At 46.6% G+C, this 27,102-nt stretch overlaps 1 long non-coding RNA gene across 2 annotated transcripts in view; it reads left to right on the top strand.

The window, feature by feature from the left end:
• Window positions 1–27,102, top strand: part of LOC146834643 (uncharacterized) — a 223,223-nt gene that overhangs the window by 136,596 nt on the left and 59,525 nt on the right. For both annotated transcript variants that reach the window (XR_014960318.1, XR_014960319.1), the window contains one exon: window positions 8,053–8,189. This is a non-coding gene — a long non-coding RNA (uncharacterized LOC146834643). The remainder of the gene's footprint in view (window positions 1–8,052; window positions 8,190–27,102) is intronic.

Here is a 27,102-nt window from a genome sequence, read left to right as displayed (position 1 = left end):
TGCTCCTCCCTCCCACGAGCCCCCACACTTTTGTACGGTGAGCTGTTGTATCTCGTGCACTCGTACGGCACGCCATTGTAATGCCTATTTGCGCATGTCCTGCTACAATCCAATAACAACATCACAGTGCCGTTTGGAGGTGGTGCATGCCACTTTACAACATCGACTGCTGCGGCTCTTGTAACAGGCCACACCAGAACACAGAGACACACTTACCGCACTTCCTGTACACAGACATGTCCGAGACACCCCGTTCCCCTTGCCGGATAGGCACACCCCTGCACGGACCTGTAAACCCCAGACCAGCAGACGCCAGTTGTGCATGCAGGAGGATGCATACGTAGCTACATATCCAGGCTCACTGCCAACGCTGAGGTGACAGCACACTATGATGTTGCATGGCTCATGCCTATCATGCTAAGACAATGACCACAGGGACACACTTACTAAGATGTGGGTTTGGGGGGCATTGGCGGTCCTGGAGTTGTTGAGATGAGTCTTCTGGCCCTCATGGGTATCCCTGTATCATGGTCATTGACTCTATGGCACCTGTGGGTGTTCTGGTGTGGCTCTTGGCTGTGTTCCCTTTCATGGTGCAGGTAGTTGTCCTGCTTAACACCAGCAGAAAGCAGGTGTAAAATCCCTGGTGCTAACGTGTCTTATCGCCGGAATTTGTTTCGCATTGCAATTGGTGTGAAAGTTGTGATGTGATTTTTTTTGTGTGCACAACAATATACGAACTGAGCAGTGTATCTCGTCAAGATCCACCACCTGACGCACTATTCCCAATCAATATAAATACAATGAGATTTCTTAATAGATTTTGTGTGTACACTGTAAGTGCAGCCAATACCTCAGTGCAATACAATACAGGATTTTAGTATTTAGAATAAATCGCAAAGGTGCACCTCATGTCTTTTTGCATGGGAACGGCTACTCTCCATTTCATTATCAGCACTTTAACGGAAGTTAAGTTGAGATAAATCTAACACACTATTCAGAAGTTGGTGCAAACTGCAGATATCACCAGTATTCCAGCGATAAGTGCCCCAAAAGGTAACACCATGGTGGACTCCATCAAATAACAGTAATAAGAACAAGAAAGAGTCACACAGCAGTTAAGAGAACAACCAAATACATTATTATTATTTTTTTCAAACTTTATTTTTTATAATAATAAATATATAAACGATAAACTATTTTCAAACTTTATTTTTTTATTAACATAAATATAAACAATAAACTAATAAACAAAATGTAACAACAATAATACAAAACAACAAAGCGGAACACTCCTGTGGGAACCACGGATGTCAACGACAGACCTGGAAAATCAAAAAGATTGTTAAAAAACAACAACATGGTATTCTCAACAAAATACCACAAGAAACAAATCACAGATATATAAAATGTATACAGCTAACAAACTTTTATAAGTTTAACTTACAAAAACTGTAAATGTTGCCGCTTTAAAATATTTACCGAATCTGAGGAAATTTTTTTGCAGAAGGCACCACGCCCACAACGTTTTTCTTCAGTGGTGAAGAAATGTTTTACTTTTTCCAAGGGGCTAACAAAGACCAATGCCACCTTCTTCATTCACAAGATTTGCCAAAGAGTTCTGTTACGAGGGGATCCTAACAAAAAATACTCACGCGGCACAGCAAGTATGATGAAACACCTAAGGACCCTTCATCCAAACAATCTTGCACGAGAAGAGTGCAAACAGATGAGAAACACTCCTGTTCTGTATCTGTAAAAAAGAATCACAAATAAATGTATATTAATAACTTTCAAATTTATACTATTCCATTACTGTAAAAACACATTTGATATAAAAACTGACTAAGAAACTATAGCCCTGAACCACAAGTGTGACGATCGTTAAAACACTACATGCATAGTGCATACTACTTTGAAGCAGTTTATGCCCTAAAGCCTGCCTCACTAAAAGACTACATGCTAACTGACTAAATGATTACAGTACTATAAGGAGACAGACTGAGTGAGTGACAGGGTGTTTGCTAGAAGAGTATGAATACTAACTAGGGAATTGAAGGTGTGAAACACAACTGTGTAGGTGATTAGAGGACTGCATCAATACTACATAGGCATTTAAAGCAGTCCATGTGCTAAGGCCTGGCTCACTGCATGACTACTTGGGTACTGAATGAATGATTAGAGTACAGCAAGGAGAGTGCCTAGGTGAATTTATAAGTGCTAGGCTTTTCGCACAGGGAATGGATTAGTACTTGGTACTGAATGAGTCACTAGAGGAGTGCAAAGGCAGTCACAAGTGCTGGACTGTATGGATACTGACTAGGAAATTGAAAGTGTGAAAGACAAGTGTCTAGGTGGTTAGAAGACTGCATGCATAGTGCATAGGGGTATGAAGCAGTCCATGTGCTAAGGCCTGGCTCAGTGTATGAATACTTAGGCACTGACTGAATGATTAGAGTACTGCAAAGATAGTATCTTGGTGAATTTATAAGTGTTTGGGTTTTAGCACAGTGAATGGATTAGTACATGGTGCTGAATGGGTCACTAGAGGACTGCAAATGGAGTGACAGGGTATTTCCTGGAAGTGTATGGATACTGACTAGGGAATTGAAGGTGAGAAAGACAATTGTGTAGGTGGTTAGAGGACTGCATGCATAGTGGATAAGGGGTTAAAGCAGTCCATATATTAAGGCCTGGGTCACTGGATGAGTACTTGGGTACTGACTGAATGATTAGAGTACTGCAAGGAGAGTGTCTGGGTGAATTTATTAGGGTTTGGCGCAGTGAATGGATTAGTACATGATGCTGAATGGGTCACTAGAGGAGTGCAAATGGAGTGACAGGGTGTTTGCTGGAAGTGAACGGATACTGACTGGGGAATTGAAGGTGTGAAAGACAAGTGTGTAGGTGCTTAGATGACTGCATGCATAGTGGATAGGGGTTTGAAGAAGTCCATATGCTAAGACCTGGCTCTGTGCATGAATACTTAGGCAGTGACTGAATCATTAGAGTACTGGAAAGAGAGTGTCTTGGTGAATTTATAAGTGTTTGGGTTTTGGCACAGTGAATGGATTAGTACATGCTGTTGAATGGGTCTCTAGAGGACTGCAAAGGAAGTGACAGGATATTTCCTGGAAGTGTATGGATACTGACTAGGGAATTGAAGGTGTAAAAGACAAGTGCATAGTATGTTAGAACACTATATGCATACTGCATAGACATTTGAAGCAGTCTATTTGGTACTTAGAAACTGACTAAATAATCAGACTACTTCTAGGACAGTGCTTAGGTAAAACTTTTAAATTTTCAGTTCTGCCACAGTGAACAGTATAGTACATGGTACTGCACCTTAGTGTCAAACCCTGACTCATTTTATCAATGCATAAGCAAAGACTAGCTTCTAATGCTACTAAAACTTGACAACATGAGAGGTTTTAAATTAGTTATCTGTCAGCAAGTGTATGTTTTACAACACTTATCTGTCAGCAAATACACAATGTTACCAAACACTTCTCTCACAGTGGTTCGCAAATGCACACAGACTCACAGTGTGATTCTAGACAACAACCACTATACCCAGGAGTTTACCAAAACTAATTCACAACAGTGGAAGTGGTAAAGGAACTGCACACAATCTACATATTTCACGACTACACTTTAATGTCAATGCCTGACTATTTAATCAACGCATAAGCAAAGACTGGATTCTAATGCTACTAAAACTTCACAACATGACAGATTTTAAAACAGTTATCTGTCAGCAAATACATGATGTTACCAAATGATTCTCTCACACTGATCCCAAATACACACTAACTCACAGTGTGATTCCAGACAAGCACCACTATCCCTATGAGTTTACCAAAACTCATTCACTACAGTGCAAGTGGTAAGGGAACTGCACACAATCTACATATTTCAGGACTGCACTTTTGTGTCAAAGCCTGACTCATTTAATCAAAGCATAAACAAAGACTGGCTTCTAATGCTACTAAAACTTGACAACATGACCGGATTTAAAACAGTTATCTGTCAGCAAATACACAATATTACCAAATGCTTCTCTCACAATCCTTACCCAAATGCACACAGACTCACAGTGTGATTTTAGACAATCAACACTATCCTAGGAGTTTACCAAAACTCATTCACTAGTCTAGAAGAGTTAATGGTACTGAACACAATCTACATATTTAAGTATAGCATATCAGTGTGAAAGCATGACTCATTTAATCAACGCACAACCAAAGACTGGATTCTAATGCTACTAAAACTTCACAACATGACAGGTTTTAAAAAAGTTATCTGTAAGCAAATACATGATATCACCAAATACTTCTCTCACACTGATCCCAAATAAACACTATCTCACACTGTGATTCTAGACATGCACCACTATCCCTAGTAGTTTACCAAAACTCATTCACTACAGTGCAAATGGTAAGGGAACTGCACACAATCTACATATTTCAGGATTGCACTTTTCTGTCAAAGCCTGACTCATTTAATCAAATCATAAGCCATAACTGTCTTCTAATGCTACTAAAACTTCACAACATGACAAGTTAAAACAGTTATCTGTCAGCAAATACACAATGTTACCAAATGCTTCTCTCACAGTGGTTCCCAAATGCACACAGACTCACTGTGTGATTCTAGACAAACAACACTATCCCTTGCACTATACCAAAACACATAACATAACTCATTTCACCAATTCATAAACAATGACTGGTTTCTAATTCTACCAAAATATAAAAACTGCACAGTTATCTGTTTACAAACACATGAAAAACACAAATGCTTATCACAGAATGGTTTCTACATGCACACACATTGTAGAAAAAAAAAAGTACTCCCTACACTTTAGCAGGAAAAATACATTAGTCTGATTAAAATCAAAATAGTCTACATACATCCCCTCACAATTAAATAACTCATCTTTCAAGTTCTTTTCTTTTACAGAATCTCTGCACTGTGCACCTCTCAGCAAAAGCAAAGAATGAAAAAGTTTCCCTTTCATTTTCCACACATATACATGTAAACATCAAATCACAATCCGCACATTACCTCAAAAGCAAACACACATTTCTATTGGTTGAATATTTCAACCCTTTCCAACTGAAATACATTTCAACCCTTCCCCCAATCTGACTTCTGCCTGTTACCATAGAAACAGGTCATGGAACACTGCACTGAGCTCACAGGTCACAAGTTCAGCACACAATGTTCCTACACAAGACATGAAGTGTGCTTGACTTTTCAACATATCAGCTTATCATATATTATGTTCCTTACAATCTGTTTTTGTTAACCAAAAACAATCATACCTTAAAAAAACAGAGATATACACCCTACCTTTCAGTGTAGAAAGTTGTCATACAACCAATGATTTCTTGTCGTTTTTCAAAAAACGTTGCCATGGATCCGCGCACCCACCGCGAGAGAATCCGTGCATCCAACGCAATAGGATGCGCGGACCGTGCGCGCATTTCCCCGTGTTTTTTTTTTTTTAAAAGGGTGCCCCAGGGGGACCCCTAAGCACCTCTAGAGGGTCAGAGTATTTCCTCTCTGCCCCCTTTATATGTTTTACACACTTATTCCCCTTGCATCTTCAGCCTCGCTTCTACCGAGGCAGAAAATGGCCGCCAACAGTTCCTAGAGAGACACTCGACAGCCAATTAGCATTCAGCGCACGATCGGGAAGGTGCGCGCTCGGTTCGGGGAGGGTGCGCGCTCGGTTCAGGGAGGGTGTGCTTACGGTGCGGGTAGGGTCCACGGATCCTCTGCGGCCATAGATATCACTAACTTTTTTACCCTAATTTTCTCAGGAACTACTGAACAGATTCACACCATATATGCAAAAGGCATGAGTCCGAACTGAGGACTACCTCTTTGCCAAATTTGGTGTCATTCCGTTCAGCGGTTCGGGCTGTAGCTGCGACAACAGATCCTATGGGAAATTGCATGGGGAAAACGCCTTTTGGGACTCCCCTTTTTTCTCAGCCCCCGCTTGACAGATCACCGCAAAACTTTCAGGGTAGGAGCGGAGCGGAGCTGGCCAAAAGTTTGGAAACTTTCGCGAGGATTCGTCAACCGGCGCTAACGTTATTCCAAATAGAATGTTGCGGATTTCCTATGGAAAATAGGTCCTAACTATAACTATCTACTGGCGACCGCCAGTAGATAATATATATATATATATATATATACACTCATTATTTTGTGTGTTTTTGGACAAAATTAGTGGCAAAGATATTGTTTTCCGATATTTATGTGCTTACCGTTATAAGTATTGGAACACAATATTGTGTTAAACATTATTTTTGTCAACAATATTTTTTACCACAATTTTGTGCCAGTGATCCAAGCAAATTTAGTGAAGCGGCGAGAAATGCTGTTTAACTCTTATGAACTTGCACTGCTTTACATTGTACTGTGTCCCAGATCCTTACTGTATCTCAGATCATCTACTAATTTTGTTGTATATATGCTTCACGTCATGTAAATAACCTAAGTGCATAAATCCTAGTGTTGAAACAGATCGCCCCAGCTCGAAATACTACTTCCTGTCAAAATATAGTCAAGCATGTTTCTTATCATGTTAATCAAGTAGTAAGATTGTTTTCCAAACCCAACTATAAGTAATATATTTCTGTAACATCCTTCATTGTAAGAAGTATATTATTATTCATAATGGCTGCTTAAGTAGGACATGCAATACAAGCAAGGTGGAATTTTGTATAATTGTATCCTATTTGAATCGCTAATAGCGAGGCAAGAATCAGCATGTCAAGGATATTTTACACCCCTAAGAGAAGTGTCTTGCCAAGAGATTTAAAACAGAACCATTAGTTTATTAGATATGTTGCCAATGTTCAGGATACATAAGGGCTGGGCACACTTCCAATAAGTCTCTAGGAACCGAAGTATGGAATACTAATCATTCACAAATTGCACAACTTTCACTGCATTATTTTTTCAAAACTCTGCAATCATAGCCTTTTTTGATGGCAGCAAGTGTCTAGGGGCCTGAGTACGAGTTTGGCGGTGTGGGAGCAGGTCGCCATGTCAGCGTCCCACTCCCACATCGTCAAGCTCGACCACCTGACAGATTTGGAGTTTTCTCCTGGCCTGGCGGGTGGTGTATTGGCGGTCCCAGGCAGTGGGCCTTAGAAAGGCACTGCAATGTGAAGACCAAAATTCCTCCACAGAATGGGCTGTTAAGTCCATGCTGAGCAGGAACTGGGGTTATGTGTAGACAGGGGGGCATAACATGTGCCCTCCTGCATGCATCCCCTGGACCTGAGGCAACAGGGGGCCCTGTAGGGCCCCCTTAGTTTCCTCCCCGCCACCTTTTTCATTGAAGGCCTACTACCATGAAAAGGGTGTAATTGAGGAAACTTGCAATATGCTTGGTGGTGCCGCAGGGATCCATGGCAGTTGCAACAGTCATTTGTCGGTCCGACCGCAAAACTTGTAATAGGGTGTTATGACCGCCGGTGCGGCAGTGTCCGCACTGCCACCATGGGTTTGGCGGTCCATTGGACCGCCAAACTCATATTTTGATCGTAGGTATTCTTTGGTTTCTATGACACTGCTGTCAGCACCAATTGTGAAAATCACATCTAGTGAGAAGTGACAATTGTGCAGTCTTGACTATGTCCTCAGGGTCAACTTCCAAAAACATTTTTGGCTCAGTGATTCACCCCGGTACTTGCCAAGTTGCAAATTGCCTTTGCTCTGATCCATCTCTTACAGTTCTGGATAGGTAATTGCAATTTGGAGCATACCAGAGATTTAGCATATTTCTTAGGAAAGTGAGTTGTTGAGCCATCTGGATCAGAAATGTATTTAAGCTTGCAGTGCATATATCACTTGCATACCAACGCTGTAGCACATGGCATTTGAACTACAAATGGAAATAGAAGGTGAAAGGTAAAATGACTTAAACATTTTTTCATATTGTTGATAGATATGCTAACATAACTGTGCTTGTTCTTGACAGTGTTAGAGGCTGATGATCATATTATATATGTTTGCTATTTGCAGGACGAAGAAATCAACTGCAGGCACAAATTAAACATTGCTTGGGTCAGATAAATGGGATAAGACAAGAAAAGTTCAGATGTAGACGAATATGTTTCTGGTCTGCCGTCCTCACCCATCTCGTCATCTAGCCCCACATGGTATGTCACTTTCTGATAAAATACGTAATGTCACATATTGCTTATCCGTCATGGAATTTCCTCCAAAATTCTTAAACAGTAGAACCTTTCTGTGCTTCTTTGGGTTCCTAGAAAATATATGCATTAATATTTTTGTAAATCATTTCGAAAAGAAAGCATAAGTATGGGAACTAATATTTTATGTAGTTTTCACCTATATCCAATTGAATCAAATCAGTCCAAAAAAGCATGGTCGATAGCCGTTGGACCTGGCACTTTTGCAGGGTTATCCCCAAACGTTTTGCCTTCTACTTCGTCTTTTTCTGACACTGTTTTTGTTAGCTTTAGCACTCTGGCACTTTACCACTGCTAATCAGTGCTAAAGTGCATATGCCCCCACCATTAAATCATGATATGATTAGTTTACACCTATTTTGTCAATTTAATTTACTTGTCAGTCCCTTGTAAGGTGTTATACCATTTACCTAGGGTAAGTCAAATAAATGGGCCTGTAGCGGTGTTTGCGCCACCCACAGACTCAGCCTTTCAAAACTGTCTGAGGCATGCCACTGCAGGGCTTGCATGTGCAGTTTACTATCACGTTGACTTGACATTTAAAACTACTTGCCAAGCCTTAAACTCCCCTTTTACTGCATATAGGTCACTACTAAGGTAGGGCCCTATGGGCAGGGCACTGTTTAGGTAAAAGGTTGAACATGTGCCTTTTTGTGTGGCATGTCCTGGTAGTGACAAACACCCTATTTTGTTTCTTAATACTGTGAAGCCTACTCCTCTCATAGGCTAGCACTGGGAATTCTCTTATATATGTTTAAGTGATAATTCTTGATCTGAAAGGAGTAGCGCTGCAACGTTTGGTATGTTTAGAATGGTAGTGATAAAGCACGCTTACTGGTGTAATTGGAGTTTTTTATTATTATTTTAGAAAGTGGGCATTTCTCTGTGCTTATAACTCTGTGTGATTTGCAGCCTGACTCCAATCCATGTCTGGGCATGGTTGACAACTAAATTTTGTGCATACTTTCCAGACACCCATCACACAGGAGGGGCTGGGTACATCTGCATACTGATAATCCTCCTAGGCTGGGAGAGACAGAGGCAGGGCGCACACACATTTGTATAGGCTGTTTCCTGCCCTCACACAAATGGCTTGTGTATCCCCTACTGTATGTCTTGAGCCAGGTCTGGGATTAAAAGTGAGTCTTGTATAATTGTAAGGTTTCTTTTGAAGTGCCCCCTAGATCAAAGACATTTTATGTTTAAATTTCTTTAATGAATTTTATACATTCAACAAATACATCAGCAGGATGAAATATGCATCTTGACATCCCACAATGTGGGAGGAGCTGTAGAATTATTAACTAAACAACCCAAACATCATCCCCCCACCCCAAGAAACGCACCCCTCCTCCCGCCCCCTCCCACAGGTGAAAGTGTCCACGCTAGTTATGCTGTGCCTTGAGGGCCGTCCAGTAAGGCACAACAGCCTCAAATATTTAGGGCAGGTGATTTCGTAAAATTCCGAAGATTGCAGCAATAAAAAAGGGTTCCCACAGGGTGGGGAATGAAGCACTCTTGTCAACAAGTGAAAGGGAGACCCTCTCCATACAAAGAATGTACCAGCCCGTGTAACTAGGTAAGCAACTGGTTCCCCAGTGTGTAAGGATATTTTGGCGAGGCGCCCCCTCTGCGTGATTTGAGAGGGAACATAAGAGCGTTTCGTAACCCCAAGAGAATGTATGCTGGGAACCGGGGTAGTTCTGTATTGAAGTGAGTATCTATATCCTGTAGTACCTGCGTCCAGTAGGACTTTAACCAAGGGCAATCCCACAGAATGTGGGTCAGGGTACCTAGAAAACCACACCCGCGCCAACACATAGGATCTTTTGATGGGTTGCATTTGTGGAGTCCGGCAGGAGTGAAGTACCAATAAGTTATTTTAGAGGCCGTCTCCACACTAGCCACGTTACGAGCAGTGTGTTAAGCTCTGTAATAGATGTCCTCCCATTCTCACTGGGTGAGAGTACGCTCTAATTCTAGTTCCCATCCCTTTTGGCTCAGTGAATTGTGAGGTGTTGGTGCCTGTCTGATTAAGCAGTATAACTGTGATATGAGATGGGTGTCATCCGTTTTAGATAGTAGCCACTTTTCAAATGCAGTTAAGTGACGCTGCGCCAGCAGACGGACGTCTGGGTGCATGACCCAGTGTCTTATCTGTTGATAATGAAAGCGTTCTGATTTGTGGAGACTCTGCTGGCTACGGAGGTCCTTAAAAGGTGTGTCCTCGTCGAAGAAGTGTCCAATCGATCTACTCCCCTCCCTTGTCTACCGTGTAAAGGCCTTTGCGTCAATCCCCGGGGAGAAGGCAATATTTTCAACAATGGGAGTCAGAGGGGACGGAAAGGTAGTGAGGTTCCTTATGATCGCTATTTTGTCCCAAGCCCTAACAGGAACTCTTGTTACGCACGAGAGATAGAGATTCTTAGGTCTGGCCGCCTTTGGCAGGAAAGGGATCTGCCATAATGACCACCCTGCTAACGCCCGGTCTATGAAAAGCCAATGCTTTTTGGATTCCGGGCGTGACCATTCCACAAACACTTTGACCTGGGCCTCCCAGTAATAATCCTGTAGGTTTAGGATCCCAGGCCCCCCTCCCCAGGAGGCCTATAACCTAAGTTGCGCCGCATTCTGGGTCTTTTGCCCACCCAAATGAAGGATTCTAGCTCCTGAAGCGTGCGCAACATGCTCGGGGTGGTTCCACAGAAAGGGTTCTGGAATAGGATCTTCTGCAATATAGACATTTTAATGGACTTTATCCGGCCAAGCCAGGACAGCGCGTGTGGTCTTCATCGGAGTAAGTCTTCCCTAACCTGTCGGAGCAGAGCGGTGTAGTGTAGCGTTATGGTGTTGTGTATTGATGCTGAGAGTTGAATCTCCAAGTAGGGGATCCCCACTGTGGCTCATTGAGTGGGTAGTGCACTTTTCAGGGAGCTGAATGTAGAGGGCCTCAAGGTAAGATTGAGAGCCTGTGATTTGTGGACATTTATTTTGTAGCCTGCAGCTTGGGAGAAGAGTTCCAATTCCGACAGCACAGCCGGGAGACAGGTCTGGGGGTTCTCTAATGTCACTATTACGTTATCTGCATATAGACGGAGTGTATGTGTATCCCCCCCAAAGAGAACGCCAGAAACTAGCGGTTTGTCTCGAATTCTCGAATCCATTTGCTCCATGTATAGGGAAAAAAGCAAGGGGGTAGAGGGGGCCTCTGACAAGTCCCTCTCTGAATGAAGAACGGGGAGGTGTATTCATTTACTCGGACAGTGGCTTCTAGGTTTGTGAATCCACTGAAGACCAAAGCAACGAACCTCTCTGGGACCCCAAAGTGCTGCAACGTCGCCTTTAAATACCTCCAATTCACTCTGTCAAACGTTTTCTCGGCGTCCATTGACAGTAGTAAGCGCTCGGTGTCAAAACGTTGTGCTTGATCAATTATATTGAGTATGCGTTTGGTGTTGTCTGCGCATTGGCGATTAGGCATAAAACCTGCCTGTCAATCAGCCCAGGCAGAAGAGGCGACAGTCGGGATGCAAGTACTCCAGGGAACAGCTTAAAATCGATATTAAGGAGGGAGATGGGCCTGTATGAAGCGCACTGCTGTTTATCTTTCCCTACTTTGGAGATTACAATCACAGATGCCCCTAGCATTGACTTGGGAAGGATAGATGATGATCCTATAGCGTTGTATACTCTAGTGAGAATGGGAGCCAGTATTTTTTATGGGACAAAAGGTTTTATGAAACAGTACGGAGAAACCTTATGGACCTGGGGATTTTAGTGGTTTAACCCCTTCAGCGCAGCGCGGATTACCGCGCTGTGCTGAAGGGTTCTTGCACGGGCGGGGCCGTGACGGAGCGGTTCCATCATGCGCACAGCGCGACCGACGCGCATGACGGAACCGCTCCGTCACAAGCATCGAAAGGGTTAAGCTTGACAATAGCTGAAATTACCTCCTCAAATCTAATCGGGGCTTCAAACTCTTCTGCTTGGTCAGTGGTGATAGTGGAGGTTGGAGCTCCCTGAAGATAGTGCGTTTGGGTCTGCGGGGAAAGATCCTGTGCAGTATAACGTTCTGCATAGAATTGGCAAAAGGTTTCGTCAATGCGCTGGTCAGTAACCATCTCCTCCTCATTGGGGCAGTCACAGAGCGAAAGTGGATGTCTGCCTCTGCGTTTGTAGCCTGTGAGCAAATAGTCTCTCTTCTCTGTGTGCCCCCCCTGTGTAAAAGTTATGTCGGAGTCTAAGTACTGCATACTCTGCTCTATTAAGGTCGAGCGCTGCTAAATGGGAGCGCAACGCTTCCAATTTTCTCCAGACTCTTGGAGCCCCAGTCCTCTGATGTATACCCTCTAACTCTTGTGTCTGTTGCCTAAAGAGCTCTCTCTTCTCCCTGCGTATCTTATTGTCTAAGCCTGTAATTGCAATGAATTCACCCCTCACCACTACCTTTAGGGCATCCCAGAGAATGGCTGTATGGGTTTCAGGAGTATCGTTCACTTCCAGATAATCTTGCAATGCTTTGGAGATTTTTTGAACCACCTCCGGCCTATGTAACAGAGTATCACAGAGACACCAAGTCCGGGAAGTGGTTGGACCCTGCAGCAGTGAGAGGGCCAGGGTGACTGCCTAGTGGTCCGATAGAGTACGTGATTGAATATCTATTTGCTTGATATAAGGTGTTAAACTTGTCAGGCCTAGAAAATAATCGATGCTTCCCCTCTTCGGAAAGGGCCCCTGTCTTCCCCTGTCTTTAGGCTGAGCAATCTAAGGCACTGTCAAAAACTATATTTAAGTCACCACCCAAGAGAATTGTCCTATCTTGGGAAGCGCTCATTTCATGCACTACTTTCTACAGGAATTCCTCCTGGCCCTCGCTGGGAATGTAAACTGACGCTATGGTGAGTGTTTGTGAACCATCGGAGAAGGAATAGGCTAAAACCGTTCCTTCAATTCTGCTTGTTTAGGTCCCATCTTATCCGGGAACTTGTTGGATAGTAGGATAACCACTCCTGCTTTCTTTGTGGAAAGGGAGGAAAAAAACTGATGTGGGAATGCACGTGTACGAAGTCTATGTGTGTCCCCTACTAGGAGATGGGTCTCTCGAGCAAGCAAATGTGGGCTTCAGAGCGTTCTAAATATGACAGTATGGCCCGGCGTTTGATGGGGTTATTCAAACCTTTTACATTCAAGGTCAAGATCTTAAGGGTTTGGGTCATCTCAATAGACCTGAGGATGGAGCTGAGGAGCTGCGCTGTGGTTCCTTGGGGCATCGGGTGTATACTGGCATGATGTACCAGCCTAGCTTGGCTCTTAATGGAGTAATGTGAGGGGCGCGGGTGTGTCCGGAGGAGTGCCCCAAACTAAATATTAACCCCAACAAAATATAACAGATTGACGACATAAAACGTAAATGTCCTGAGATTGCATTCCCACTGTATGAGGGTGGCAGAGTTCCAGTTCGCAGAACTGCCCCCTCCCCCCTGGCCCCAGCCGAGTTATAAAGGCATGGATGCGCCAGTTTGATCTCTAGTACAAGGGGCACAGATCAACTCAAGCTCTGTCACTGACAGGCTCAGGCTGGGCCTGTGGAGTCCTCTCCCAAGGACACCAGGACTGCCAGTCTCTCTCTCACTATGGTTTCTGGGTCGGGACACATCTTCAGAGGGTCTGCGCCCATTGTCTTCCAGCTACCTCGTGCCCGACCTTTACCCGATCAAATGGGCGAGGATGGGTCTGCTACAGAGTCGTCTGAGATGTTCAGCAGTTGGCTAGCCTCCTTGACCGAGCGGATTTGCTGAATCTTCCTGTTAAGGTGGATGAGTTGGAACGTGTGCCTCAACGAGTACGGGATTTTGCTTTCCCGGAGGTGCGAGGTGATGGACTGGAAAGCTCTCCTTTTCTAGAGGGTTGACGCCGCCAGGTCTTGGAAGAGAAGAGGCAGATGCCCCTGATATTGTAGAGACTGCTATCCTTTTGTAGTACTTGCTCTTCCAATTGAAATTAATGCACGCAGGTTAGAATATCAGGGGGAGGGCCACCCAGGGCATACTAGATGTGTGCTGTCCAATTTGATCTCCATTTCCTCTGGGGCGACGAGGATTGACCAGAAGAGGCCCTCCACAAACGCTGCAATGTTCTGGCCTTCTGACCCTCGAGGGATACTGCGGATACGAATGTTGTGCCAAGAACGATTCTCTTGCCCCGCATGAGCCTGGAGGTCTAGGTGCTGGTCCCTGCTCGCGCTTTGAGTCTCTAACGTGTCTACCCTATCACCTAGGGAATTCACATCCTTCCTCACCTCTCTGATTTCCTGCGCCATTTCCATCTTCATCTGCTTTAAATCTTCCCTTAGAGATGCAAATAATGACTCAATCAGTGCACGAGTAAGAGGAGCCTCAGTTTCCCTAGTGTCCGTTGACTCCGTAGTTTCCACATTGTTTGTTGCCGGTGTTTGAAGTAACATATCTTTGATGAATCTGTCTTTTTGTCCCCCCTTCTCGGTTGCCATGGTCTTAGCTCTGAATATTCGGTGTCTCTCCCCACCTACTAGTGTTCCAAAAGCGGACTCCCTTGTTGCCGCTCTTAGGGTAGGGCCGGCACTCCAGCTGCCCCTGGATTTGCCCAGCGCCTTTAGGTCTTTGACGTGATGGTAGGTGTACTTTATCTACAAGCAGCTAGGAACACTGCTCGTCCACAGGACGGGCAGTGTATGAGAGTATGTCACAACCCTTCCAGTCTTGCCTATTAGCAGTAGGCTCTAACCAGTAAGTCTTTTAGGGTGCGGGGGCCTCTCTGAACATACAGCCCTGATTTGTTTAAGGGTCTGATGTTGTGGCTCTGCAGCTTGGGCCCCCTCTGAGGGGATTGTATCCTAACTCCGACTTCTTCTTGCCTAAGCTCCACCGCAGGCATCAGGGCTCTCCTAGATTGTATTCAGGACCTCTTCTCCTCAGGCCCCCACTAGTTGAGTGTGTCGTGGCCATGGCAACCAAATACTCCACATGCCTCTGAACAGGCAAAGGAACCACTGAAAACTCCTCCTGTCAAAGCTGGCCCCCTCCAACTGCTCGCAGGGGCCACAAGAGCCGATTCGTTCACTGGGGCTAGTACCTCTGGACGATGCCTGATACGCCGCCTGCCCGACTCTTGCGGGCCAATCGTGGCCTGTGCTGTGTAGTTCAGTCATCCTGGGGCCTAGCTACGGTGAGCGTGTCTTCCGGCATCGGGTTTCTTTTTTGGTCCGACTCCCCCTTACGCCCCTGTGCCCCCGGTCTGGCCCCGTCTCAAGCTGATGCGTCACTGCTGCATCCTAGTGCTGCCCATCCTGGCTCACCGCGTCCGCCCCGCCCGGGGCCAATCATCCACTTCTTCAGGCCTCTCCGGGCGTCACACGCCTCTTTACAAGCTGGGGGGCCTCCGCCTGCGCGCTCGCTTTCTCCGGTCACCCGGTACCCTTTGCTGGGGGCCGCGATCTTGCCGCACCTGCACTCCACTCGTCACAGCCCCTCCTTCGTGTTGCATCATGGCTAGATCTTGGCCTATCCGCCACTCTTCTCCGCAGCTTTGCCGGACATCAGGGTATCGGTGGGGTGAGATTCTCGCCACGACCCTACAGCTCCTCTGTGCAGGCGTCCCTCTTGCTCCTCCACCTTCAAGGCAGTGGAATCACTCTGCTGCGTCGCTTCCTTGCCACTCAGCCTAGCTCAGGTCCTTACTCCGGCAGCTCCACTCCGACCCACAACACCGCGGTAAGGAACTCGAGGCACCGCTCCCGGACACAATTGAGTCCAATTGTTCTCCAGAGTTGCCACGAGGCGATTTTAAATGTACTGCTACTCAATGCTTAGGCCGGGGCCCGGGTCTAGAACCGGAGCGACAAGCAGGCATGTCCTACTCGGTCCCCATCTTGGCCACGCCCCGATCAGAGACATTTTGAGTATAAGTGCACTGGCTCTGACCCCATGGACTCATCTGGGCAACACTTCTGTTAATGTCCTGCTACCTGCTACTTGCTGGGTTGCCTAAAGGACTCACTGGATTGCTTTCTGCTTGTTTCCCACTGCCAGCTGCTCCCTGACTCTGTTCTGTAAGGGTACTGTGGCACTGACCAGAGAGATCACCATAAAGACTGTTAAACTAGCTGTGTTGGTATCTCTGCCTACTGCTGCCTGCCTTGTCCTTCTCCCCCCAGTGTTCTTCCAAGCAAGCCCAGTGCATGGTGGGTGCTGGTTGTCCTCCTTGTCTCTAAAAGTATAGCGCCTGGGGAGCGCTTAATTTTCCACTTTTTTGATACCCGGTACAGGGAGAGCGCCTAATTTTTTCTTTCTGTCCCACATTGCCTGGTGAGCGCTTGTTAACTTTAAATCCCTGCTGCAGTGCAGAGCTCGCCATGAGTGCCCTTAACTGGGACTGCAGTGCAGCGCTTTCCCTCTTTAAAATACTGCTGGAACGCAGAGTTCTCCTTGAGTGCCCCAGCCTGGGTGCCCAACGACACCAGTGTGTGAGGCGTCCCTTTCCGAGACTGTGGGGCTCGTAAGCGAGTCCGCCAATGATCAAGGAGAAGGTCAGCCCGCTGAGTAACAGCATTTTCTCTAAAGGAAGTGTCCACACTTTTCTCTAACCTCGTGATCCTGGGAGACTGAGCGGTCTTGGCATTGTTAAACTGCCTGACTCCACTAGAGAACATACGGAATGGTTTCGGAGCAATCGAAAGAAAAATTCAAGGCACAACGCAGGATTGAAACAGTTGCGTCCACCCCGATAAAACCGTTACTTACAAAGTCCACGTATGATCATATTGGAAAAGCTGTACTCCACCTGAAAAATCGACACCATTTCAAAACACAACATCTGGACTAGAATAGTATGGCTGGTTTCTGATTCATCAGAACAGATGGGATCGGTTGATCTCTAAATTAGCTCTTTATGAGTTTTAGGTCCAGAGGAGAACCCTACCAATTCATATTTGGGTTCGAAATGCGCGGACCGCTAAGTGATCAAACAAATGTGAGAGATAACACACTATTAGGCAAAAACCCCTGTTGTTTGAAATGTTGTGAAAGAATGATAACTAATCTTTTTTAAATGCACTGGGGACCCTGAATAGTGCACTGTTTTGACGCTGCCCTTAACAAGGTTGTGAAAAAACTCAGTTACATAAATCTCAACCTGTTTGGGCTTTATTGTATTTTTTTTTCACCTTTGTGGTCACTTATTTCTTTTTTTCTGTTATTGAATGTGTTCATTCTCTTTTTAACCCTTAACTGCTGGGCCTTTCCCCCCCCCCAGTGCTGAGCCCTTTTTTGGCTATTTGTAGTAGTTCGCGATTAGGCCTCTGTAACTTTTTGACCACAAAAGGTATCCACGCCAAATTTGCGTCCTTTTCTTTCAACATCATGGGGAGTCTAAAAGCACCCAGGGCTTGTGGATTCCCCTGGAGGGGTCCCAGAGTTTAGCCCAAAATACAGCAAATTTTTGTTTTTTCAGGGAAAAATGGGAAAAAAGTCCTGCATATGAAAGTGGCTGGGTTTTCCCTGCAAATGGTATCAAAAAAGGGTTTGTGGGGCTGAAATCTCAATTTTCCCAGCTTTTAGGGAATGACAGACTTTTGTCAGAAAACCAAAAAATGTTACACAGTTTTGGCATTTTTCTGGGACATAGCCTACTTTTGCTATTTTTGTGCTTTCAACCTCCTTCCAGTTAAAGGTAGAAATGGGTATGAAATCAATAATGGATCCTGGAAATCTATCCATTTTAGAAAAGTAGACAAAATGCTGAATTCAGCAAGGGGTCATTTGTGTAAATCCATCAAGGTTTCTTTATAGAAACTAACAGTTAAATATAGGAAAAATGGAAAATTAGTTGAAAAAAATAGCATTTTGTGTCAACGTTTGCACCTGTAACTTCTTCTAATTATGACAGCTCCTTGAAAGTAATATACCTTTACATCCACTGGACCTTACTGGTTGTGGGGATATATAGGACTTGTAGGTTCACCAAGAACCCGACGAACCCAGAGCCAAAAACTGAGCAGCATCTTGCAATGGTTTTTTATTATGTACCGGGTAGATAGCAATTATTCTGGGAAAATGTATACATGGAAAATTCGGTATGAAAGGCTCCTATGTATTTCTGAAATGGGAACAAAATATAGAGTTTAGAAACAGTAGATATTTGCACATTTCCGAAATTGGGAATACTCATACTAGCATGAGAATTTTTCGGTCATTTTTCAAAATGACTTCTTTTTTACACATTGTCTTTTATTTGGAAGGCAGAAATGCATCAAAAGTCAATAGGTAAAAACAGTTGCTTTACAAATCTGAATTACCCTAAGTGTCCCGATATAAATGGTACCTCACTTGTGTGGGTAGGCATAGTGCCCACGACAGGAGCAGCTGAAAATGCAACGTGAACACACCACATTTTTACAATGAAAAATGACCCTTTTTTTGCAAAGTGCCTAGCTGTAGTGTTTGAACCCTTACTCTGCTGGCACCCACTGAAACCTAGCAAACCTATACGTTTTTGAAAACTAGACACCCAGAGGAATTCCGGATAGGGTGACTTGACTGGCTCCCACCAGGTTATGTTACCCAGAATCCCTTGCAAACCTAATAAATTGTCCAAAAAAACTAATTTTCCTCACATTTCTGTGGTGGAAAGTTCTGGAATCTGCATGGATCCGCAGATTTCCACCCACCCCACGTTCCCCAAAGTCTTCTGAGAAAAATGGTACCTCACTTGTGTAGGTAGGCCTAGTGCCTGTGACAGGAAATGGCACAAAACACAGCGTGGACACACCACAATTTCACAGTGAAAAACGATCCTTTTTGGCAAAGTGCCTAGCTGTAGTTTTTGAACCCTAGCTCTGCCGGGACCTAGGGAAACCTAGCAAACCTATACACTTTTGAAAACTAGACACCCAGGGGAATCCAGGATGAGGTGACTTGACTGCCTCTCACCAGGTTATGTTACCCAGAATCCCTTGCCCACCTAAAAAATTGTCAAAAAAACAAATTTGCCCTACATTTCTGTGGTGGACAGTTCTGGAATCTGTGTGGATCCACAAATGTCAACCCACCCCGCGTTCCCCAAAGTCTTCTGAGAAAAATGGTACCTCACTTGTGTGGGTAGGCCTAGAATCTGCAACAGGAAACGGCCCAAAACGCAACGTGGACACACCACATTTTCGCATTGAAAACTGACCCTTTTTCAACAAAGTGCCTAGCTGTAGATTTTGAACCCTAACTCTGCCGGCACCTAAGAAAACCTATCAAACCTATACATTTTTAAAATCTAAACACCCAGGGGAATCCAGGATGGGGTGACTTGACTGCCTCTCACCAGGTTCTGTTACCCAGAATCCCTTGCAAACCTTAAAAATTGTCCAAAAAAACACATTTTCCTCACATTTCGGTGGTGGAAAGTTCTGGAATCTGGGTGGATCCACAACATTCTATGCACCCCGCGTTCCCCAAAGTGTTCCGATAAAAATGGTACCTCACTTGTGTGGGAGGCCCAAGTACCTGCGACAGGAAACGGGAGAAAACGCAATGTGGACACATCACATTTTCGCAGTGAAAACGGACCCTTATTCAACAAAGTGCCTAGCTGTAGATTTTGAACCCTAGCTCTGCCGGCACCTAGAGAAACCTAGCAAACCTATACATTTTTCAAAACTAGACACCCAGGGGAATCCAGGATGGGGTGACTTGGCTGGCTCTCACCAGGTTCTGTTACCCAGAATCCCTTGCAAACCTAAAAAAAATTGTCAAAACAAACAAAAACACATTTTCCTCAAATTTCTGTGGTGGAACGTTATGGAATCTGCGTGGATCCACAAAATTCCACACACCCCGTGTTCCCCAAAGTCAACCGATAAAAATGGTACCTCACTTGTGTGGGAGGCCCGAGTACCCGCGACAGGAAACGGCCCAAAACGCAATGTGGACACACCACACTTTCGCAGTGAAAACGGACCCTTATTCAACAAAGTGCCTAGCTGTAGATTTTGAACCCTAGCTCTGCCGGCACCTAGAGAAACCTAGCAAACCTATACATTTTTCAAAACTAGACACCCAGGGGAATCCAGGATGGGGTGACTTGGCTGGCTCGCACCAGGTTCTGTTACCCAGAATCCCTTGCAAACCTAAAAAAAATTGTCAAAACAAACAAAAACACATTTTCCTCAAATTTCTGTGGTGGAAAGTTATGGAATCTGCGTGGATCCACAAAATTCCACACACCCCGTGTTCCCCAAAGTCAACCGATAAAAAATAAAACCTCACTTGTGTGGGAGGCCCAAGTAACCGCGACAGGAAACGGCCCAAAACGCAACGTGTATACACCACAATTTCACTGTGAAAAACGATCCTTTTTTGGCAAAGTGCCTAGCTGTAGTTTTTGAACCCTAGCTCTGCCGGGACCTAGGGAAACCTAGCAACCCTATACACTTTTGAAAACTAGACACCCAGGGGAATCCAGGATGAGGTGACTTGACTGCCTCTCACCAGGTTATGTTACCCAGAATCCCTTGCAAACCTAAAAAATTGTCAAAAAAACAAATTTGCCCTACATTTCTGTGGTGGACAGTTCTGGAATCTGTGTGGATCCACAAATGTCAACCCACCCCGCGTTCCGCAAAGTCTTCTGAGAAAAATGTTCCCTCACTTGTGTGGGTAGGCCTAGAATCTGCAACAGGAAACGGCCCAAAACGCAACGTGGACACACCACATTTTCGCATTGAAAACTGACCCTTTTTCAACAAAGTGCCTAGCTGTAGATTTTGAACCCTAACTCTGCCGGCACCTAAGAAAACCTATCAAACCTATACATTTTTAAAATCTACACACCCAGGGGAATCCAGGATGGGGTGACTTGACTGCCTATCACCAGGTTCTGTTACCCAGAATCCCTTGCAAACCTTAAAAATTGTCCAAAAAAACACATTTTCCTCACATTTCGGTGGTGGAAAGTTCTGGAATCTGGGTGGATCCACAACATTCTATGCACCCCGCGTTCCCCAAAGTGTTCCGATAAAAATGGTACCTCACTTGTGTGGGAGGCCCAAGTACCTGCGACAGGAAACGGGAGAAAACGCAATGTGGACACACCACATTTTCGCAGTGAAAACGGACCCTTATTCAACAAAGTGCCTAGCTGTAGATTTTGAACTCTAGCTCTGCCGGCACCTAGAGAAACCTAGCAAACCTATACATTTTTCAAACCTAGACACCCAGGGGAATCCAGGATGGGGTGACTTGGCTGGCTCTCACCAGGTTCTGTTACCCAGAATCCCTTGCAAACCTAAAAAAAATTGTCAAAACAAACAAAAACACATTTTCCTCAAATTTCTGTGGTGGAAAGTTATGGAATCTGCGTGGATCCACAAAATTCCACACACCCCGTGTTCCCCAAAGTCAACCGATAAAAATGGTACCTCACTTGTGTGGGAGGCCCAAGTACCCGCGACAGGAAACGGCCCAAAACGCAACGTGTATACACCACATTTTCGCAGTGAAAACGGACCCTTTTTCAACAAAGTGCCTAGCTGTAGATTTTGAACCCTAGCTCTGCCAGCACCTTGGGAAACCTATCAAACCTATACATTTTTGAAAACTAGACACCCAGGGGAATCCAGGAGGGGGTGATTTGACTGCCTCTCACCAGGTTCTGTTACCCAGAATCCCTTGCAAACCTAACAAATTGTCCAAAAAACACATTTTCCTCAAATTTCTGTGGTGGAAAGTTCTGGAATCTGCGTGAATCCACAAATTTCCACCCACCCCGTGTTTCCCAAAGTCTTCCGATAAAAATGGTACCTCACTTGTGTGGGAGGCCCAAGTACCCGCAACAGGCTAGGGCCCAAAACGTATTGAGGCGACTATAAAATTGCCTATCACGGGGGGCATGGCTAGCTGACCTTGAGAATGGCCGCTGCCTGAACGAGCTCCTACCTTCCCGCCGTCTATTCTGCCCCATCCTGTGCTACCCACGAAACTCACCTGTATTGAGGCGGCTGGATTCCTCTCCCTACCCCGCGGAGAGGCTTTTGAACTCCTGGCGGTGTGCGTGCGGGCTTGCGTTGCCCTTCCCGGCTGGATACTGCTGGCGGCTCCCCAGAGCAGACTGAAGTGGGAGGAGGGACCTGGGCGTGTAGGTGGTCGGACCCTGTGGGCTCTGGGACTGTTGGTGCGGTGCCCCCTGCGTGACGGTGGACTCGGGGAACCTGAGGCCGTGACGGGAAACGCTGCCCAACATCAACAACAGAGGTGAGGATCCCCGGTGGTCGCCGTCGCGGCTGGAGGCCCCGGCTCTGCGGCCTTCACGGCGGGGCGTGGCGCTGTGGTTCCGGAGGCCGGGCGGCAAAGAACTGAGGAGCCCGACCGGAGCTGCCGTGTGTGATGGCCCGGCTGAATGGCCCGGGAGAGGGTGGCGGCCGTGATTGGTGAGGCCTGACAGATGCGGCACGACCTCGCAGGGCAAAATCGAGGTCCCGGCTGTGGCCTAACAGCAGGAGTGACGGGTAGAGAGGGCCGGAGTAAGGAGCGCCCTGCGAATACCACTGCTGGGCGGAAGGTGCTTGAAGACTGCTGGGGTCTGTGAGAGTGCCAATTGGTCGCCCTGCTGTGTCAAAAAACCTTGTGAGCCAAGAGGTAGGAGTGGGGGTGGATGTGGCTGACCCCTGGGGGCTGATGTATAGCTGGGGTCACGACTGGAGGGACCCTTGAATGGCAAACTGGGGCTACATAGGCCCGGCTGATGAGACCTGAAGTGTGGGACGGGCTGCTGATACTCAGTGTGGAAGACACTGGGGCGCGCACTGAGAGAAGATACCGTGTCCTTTGGTTCTGAGGGGCGCTCTGGATTGAAGGTGTCTGGTGCGGAAAGGTCCCCCTTTGACTGGAGGTGGGAAGAGAAGGCCAGCGCTTTTTACGTGCTCGCAGGAATCGCGAAGAGGGTGCTGTTGAACTGCTCGTGAGGGAAGGCACCCTGAATGGTGAACCCTCTGCGCCACATGCGGGCAGACCGCTCTTCGGAGAGCTGAGGTGGGCACCGGAGGAGCGTTCATTTCTCCGAATCCATGATGGTATGGGAGGCTTTAGCACCTCTGCAAGACACTACTGTAACCGAGTGACGTGGAGAGCGGAGGGAGACGCCAAGTGCAGGTAAGGGATGCATTTGACTCCGTCATATTGAGGACCATAGTTACGACTTGAGAGGTCCAGTCTTGGCAGCTGAGGCTTTGGGGCTGAGATAACAAGGAGGTGGCCTCAGGAGTATTGCGCACAAACTGGGTCACTCCTGTCAACAATTTGAGAGTGCCTTGTGCCCTCATCCAGTGGGTGGCCCGGTACTACGCAGCCATGGCGGCGGGAGGGAATGGCCCCAAGGCTAACACCCAAAAGCAGCTAGCAAAATTTGCATGGTCCAAAGCAGGACACCGGGGTGAATTGCCGCAATCGGAGAGGGACGGTGGGGCGGCTGCCTCTGCACAAGGCCCAGAGCCAACTCTTCATGATGTCATGGCGGCTATCAATGGGGTGTGTGCCTCGGTGGACACGGTCACTGTAGAGGTCTCTCTGATTAGAGCTGACTTCCGTAAGATGGACGAGAAAGTAGAACTCAAGATAGTCACCAGCGCCCTGTAGACGGATACGTCGGAACTTCAAACGCAAATCCTTGAAATGCAGAAGAGGCAGGAGAGGATGTCGCAACAGCTCGATGACTACGAAGGCTGGGCCCGTTAAAATAACATTCGTATTTTAGGGGTTCCGGAGAGAACGGAGGGGCCGGCCGCTGACCTATATGTGGAGGATCTCATTACGAAGCACCTGAAGCCCAAGACTTTGTTTAGATATTTCTCTATTGAGAGAGCCCATAGGGTGCCAGGAGGTAGACCAAAACCAGGAGCGCCCCCGAGACCCCTTATTGCCCGGGTGTTCAACTACCGGGATAGGGACATCATCCTCCAGACTGCACACTCCAATCCCCCACTGAGGATAGATAATTATGAGGTAGCTTTCTTTCCTGATTTCACGGCCAAGGTTCAAGCTCAGCGCCGCAGTTTCCAGGCGGTGAAGAGGGAACTACGAGATCGGGAGGTGAAATACGCAATGCTCTTTCCGGCGCGGCTGAGAGTGGAGTCGGAGCGCAAGTCTTGGTTTTTTGATTCACCGGAGACAGTCTGGGAATGGCTAGATGGTTGGAGCACGGCGGGAAACCACAGAAGAGATCGACCTGGGAGACCGGGCCAGCACAGAGGCGCCCGTGCAGAGGTGGCAAACAATGGCTCGGCAGAGAACAACAGTCAGCCTACGGAGCAGGACTGAACGCCTAAAAGCGCAAGTAGGGGGACATGGGGGGGCGGAAATTTCCAACACAGCGAGACTTTCATTATCGGACCTAATGTAACGGCGCGATTTGAGGGGTTTCATTGCTATGATCTGACAAGGACTAGATGTGGGTGGCTACAATGCAAGTTAAATGTAATGTTTATATGCGGGAAGGGGGGCCATATCACCCCGTGCATTTATGACATTCTGGGGGGGAGAGAAGCACTCTGCCATGTTTGGGGGTGAGTAGTTCTGAATCCATGGACAGGGGTCCAGGGTGGGGGGTTGGGGTTGAGGGGGGGAGATGGGGGATGTTTGAAGGTTACTCGGTTTATTGGTGGGATGTACGAGTCAAAGTTCCTAGGGAGCGATGTGATTGTGAAGCAGAGGGGGTGATCAATAATGGATGAACTGTCGTATAAGTTTTCTTCAACTGCATTGATCCGTTTGAGTGATGAGCATTTTGGGATATGGGATGGGGGGATAGAGACAGGACACTTTCTGTACTGGCCTGGAATGTTAACGGGATGGGGGACAAGATTAAGAGAGGAATAGTGCCACAGTATCTGAAGCGACACTCTCCTGATGTGGTTCTGCTGCAGGAGACACACCTGGTGGGGCAAAAGACTAAGGCCCTCACTAGATAGAGGTATAAAGTACTGGTCCATGCAGAGTACACATCGGGGTCCAGGGGAACGGCGATTCTGGTTAAAAAATCCTTACCTCTCATAGTTTGTAAGATATGGGAGGACCCGGCGGGGAGATTCGCAGGAGTGGAGGCCCAATGGATCGGTAGAGCGCTTAATATAATTTCGGTTTACTCACCTCCCGCTCTGGGCAAGGTAGCCTTAGAAGACCTTGGGGGGAGATTGACGGGACTCCAAGAAGGCGCGTTGATTATGGGAGGCGACTACAACATGACGTTGGATGACACAGTCGATCGCCATCCACCGAGATCACAGGCAAAATCCAATGTCTTGATGGCCGATTTTGTGGCGGCGCTGGGATTGGTGGCTGTAGCTCGGGCGTTGCAGCCCATGGGCAAGCTCTTCACCTTTTTCTCAGACATGCACCACAGCTTATCACGTATAGATTACTTCCTCACACATCTGTCATCTGTGTGCAATTTCGTAAAATCCCAAGTTCTGCCGAGGGGCATATCTGACCACTCCCCGGTCTGGGTGGAGTATACACACTGGGAGAGGCAGGCACGTACCGCCATCGTTATCAACCCATGGCTTCTACACGTACCGGACATTAGGGAAGAACTCCGTAAACAAACAGAGAACTACTTCTCGGAAAATGTTGAATCAGTCAAATCCGCTCAGACAATATGGGAGGCATATAAGGTGGTTCTGAAAGGGCAGGCCTTATCTTTGAAGATGGGATACATCACTAAGAAGCGTGAGCTTGTGGCGCAGGTGGAACATGACCTTCTTAACTTAGAGAGAGAGCATGCATAGCACCCTTCTCCTGATACGGCGCACATGCTTCTACTGAAGCAGGATGAATATCGGCTTTAAACCAGGGAACATATGTTGGCCAAGTATCGCCACACCCAGCATAGAGTATATGAAATGGGGGTTAGAGCGGGCAGGACACTGGCTTGGTTAGAGAGACGAGAACAGGGATCGAGATGGGTACACAAGCTGACGACGCCAGGGGGTGACACGGTGTCACATCCACAGGAAATTGCAGAGGAATTCGCAGCTCACCCAGAAAAGGTGTATTCCCCCTCTACTCACTACGCGGATGAGGACTCGCGCAAGCTTCTCCAGGATAGTAACGTGCCAGTCCTCTCAGAGGTGGATAGGGAGACATTGGATGAGGCTTTCTCAGCTGACGATGTTTTGGCAAAGCTATAGGGCAGATCAAGTCGGGGAAGGCGCTGGGACCCAACGGCATCCCAGTTGAATTTTTAAAAGCTACTGCCTCCCGCACGATCCCGCATTTAAAGGCCATGTACGAGGAGAGTCTGGAGATGGGCCGGTTGCCAGTGGATCAGAGATTGGCTACTATTGTAGTAATCCACAAGACGGGCAAACCGGCGGATGTATGTGGCTCCTATAGACCGATCTCGTTGATTAATGTGGAGGCAAAGGTGCTAGCGAAAGTTCTAGCCAACAGGCTGGTATCGGTTATCGAAACATTGGTCCACCCGGACCAGTCTGGGTTTCTACCTAGAAGAAATACGGCCCTCAATTTAAGGCGCGTACATAATGTAATGGCACGTAGGAAATACATTGAGGAGGACACCGCGGTGCTGTCACTCAATGCCTCAATTTCCTTTGACTCCATAGAATGGCCATACATGTTTGAAGTCCTACAAAGGATGGGTCTGGGTCCCAAGTTTATAGCCTGGGTTTGACTGTTATACACAGATGTCTTGGGACAAGTGAGGGTAAATGGTCATACGTCCCAGGTATTTAGGCTCCGAAGAGGTACTAGACAGGGATGCCCTCTATCCCAGTTGATATTCTCTCTGTTGCTAGAGCCCCTGGCGGCTTGGATACGCAAGGATG

Source organism: Triturus cristatus, chromosome 4_2 (genome assembly GCF_964204655.1).
Source record: "Triturus cristatus chromosome 4_2, aTriCri1.1, whole genome shotgun sequence".
Lineage (NCBI taxonomy): Eukaryota > Metazoa > Chordata > Amphibia > Caudata > Salamandridae > Triturus > Triturus cristatus.
The sequence above is the reverse complement of the archived record's forward strand: the minus strand, read 5'-3'. Positions and strand labels throughout refer to the sequence as shown.